Here is a 2759-nt window from a genome sequence, read left to right as displayed (position 1 = left end):
AAGGTACATTATCCATTGAAAGGATAATCATTCTGCCCATTTCTTTTATTATATTATTATATTATTATTATTATTATTATTATTATTATGTGTTTTAATTTTATACATCAGCCATGGGTTCCCCTGTCCTCTTCCTTCCCGCCCTCACCCCCACTTTCCCCCCAGCTCTGCTCCTCCATTCCCATGTTCTCCAGGACCAAGACACCCCTGGAGATTCATTTAAACCTGGTGGATTCAGTACAGGCAGGTCCTGGTCCCTCCTTCCAGGCTGAGCATGTGTCCCTGTAAGCCAAGGTTCCAAACAGCTAGCTCTTGCACTAAGGACAGGTCCTGGTCCCACAGCCTGGGTGCCTCCCAAACAGATCAAGCTATTTGAGAGGTCCCCAGAAATCCACAATGATATATCCTCTGTAGTCTGCTGGCAATGGTCGAGAGAAAGCCTGATCTGACCTAGTCTGGTGATCAGATGACTAAACACCCTAACAGTCGTCTTGGAACTCTCATCCAATAACTGATGGAAGTGAATGCAGAGATCCTCAGCCAGGCCCCAGGTGGAGCTCCAGGTGTCCAACTGTCGAGAAAGAGGACGAACTGCAAGAGTGTGAATTGTTGAATCTAAGATTGCAAAAACACAGGGACAAATAGCCAAACAAATGGAAGCACATGAATTATGAACCAATGGCTGTGGAGCCCCCAACTGGATCAATTGAATAGCTTGATCTGCCCATTTCTTTAGAATGGCTTAAGATAAATCCACTTTCTAGGGGTGGTTCTTCCTTCCTGATGAATAATCCCTTATCTAGAACACTGACCCTGCTGAAATCAATAAACTCTTAAGGAAGAGACAATTTCCTGTCTCCACTTAAAGGTATGATTCATTCTTTGATTAGGAGGCAACACCTTTTCCTTAATTTGATATTAATGGTACTCTAACAGCTTCATTAGGCCTGGTACACCTAGCTGCTTTAAAGGGTTGGAATATCATGCTTGCAGTTCACCCAGTCTAGTGCTCATGGTAGTAGTTTTAAAGTTCTGACCTCTCAAGGTAGACATTGTGCTGGTGGGGCCTCTGTGGCCTTTACACCTCTGAGGTCATATCTTTTGTTCAGAATTATCCTAATGAGGTACTCTCTCTGAGCTGACTCAGCCCCTTGATAAGCCTCTGAGTGGATTCTAAGGTATCTCAAAATATCCCTTTCAGTTCTAGGTGACAGCATCATGTCTCAGCAGCTCTTGCTTTCATTGAACCTGCAGGAATACATGAAATCCTGACAAGACTTCAAGCCATACCTGAACCAAAGAACATAGATTGAGCTAAAAGAGAAAACGATTTTGGCAGTCCCAGCATCAGGTCCTTCCTGTTTTCCTATTCTCTTATTTCTCCAAGCCTCTGACAGAAGGTGCAGCCCAAAAGATCTCAAATTTGGAGGAAGGAAGGAGATCAGTGAAATTTGGTTATGTAAACTAAACAAAATATTACTTATAAAGAAAAAGACTTTTATAAGTCAAATAGCATCTAACAACCTTCCATCTATTTAAGTGTCTATCTAGGATCACTTGGCCATACACTTTTATTATCCCCCAAACATGTTTTTATTATTATATTTGTGTTTTAATTTTACACATCAGCCATGGGTTCCCCTGTCCTCCCCCCTCCCCCCCTACCCACACCTTCCCCCCTCCCCTCCCCTCCATTCCCATCTCCTCCAGGGCCAAGACTCCCCTGGGGATTCATTTAAACCTGGTGGATTCAGTACAGGCAGGTCCAGTCCCCTCCTTCCAGGCAGATGGGTGCTGGGGGCTGGTCTCTGAGTCTCAGGAAGTGGCTGGGTTCTCGGGCAAATGGGTGTGGGTGCAGGGTGTGGAGACTGCAGGGTCTGCCTGCAGTCTTGGAAAAGGGGAGCCCTCCCCCTAAACATTTTTATATGACTATAGTATGAATTTTCCCTTTTAATTGCAAATTCATCTTGTCTTTTTTTTTCTCTCTTGTCTTAGGGTTTTACTGCTATGAAGAGACATGCTGACCATGACAACTTTTATAAAGGAAAACATATATTTGGGGGCTGCTTTATTGTTTCAGAGGTTTAGTCCATTATCATTATGGTGGGACATGGCAGCATGCAGGCAGACATGATGCTAGAGAAGGAGATGAGAGTTCTACATCTTGATTTCTCAGGCAGCAGAAGTGGACAGTGTGTACCACACTAGATGTAACTTTAGCCCACTTCCACAGTGATACACTGCTTCCAATAAGACCTCACCTCCTCCAAGAAGGTCACACCACCTAATATTACTACTCATAGGAGGATACTAGATGTAAAACAAAGATGACTAGACTGCTACTCACAATTCCAGGGAGGCTACCTAGAAAACAGGACCCTAAGAAAGACACAGTGATTGCCCAGTGACAGAGAAATGGGTGAGATCTACATGAACAACCTGGACATGAGTGGGGGTAATTAATGAAGGGCAAGGTTTAAGGGAAAGAGAGCTTAGGGGAGCAGGAGATCCCAGATGGATCAAGAACAGAGAGGGAGAACAAGGAATAAGAGAACATGATAAATGAAGACCACATGAGAATAGGAAGAAGCAAAGTGCTAGAGAGGTCCCCAGAAATCCACAAAAATACTTCCTCTGTAGACTACTGGCAATGGTCAAGAGAAAGCTCAAACTGACCTAGTCTGGTGATCTCATGGCCAAACACCCTAACTGTCATACTAGAAATCTCATTCAATGACTGAGGGAAGCAGATACAGAGA

The sequence above is a fragment of the Onychomys torridus genome, chromosome 7, assembly GCF_903995425.1.
Source record: "Onychomys torridus chromosome 7, mOncTor1.1, whole genome shotgun sequence".
NCBI lineage: Eukaryota > Metazoa > Chordata > Mammalia > Rodentia > Cricetidae > Onychomys > Onychomys torridus.
Note: the sequence above shows the minus strand (reverse complement) of the source record.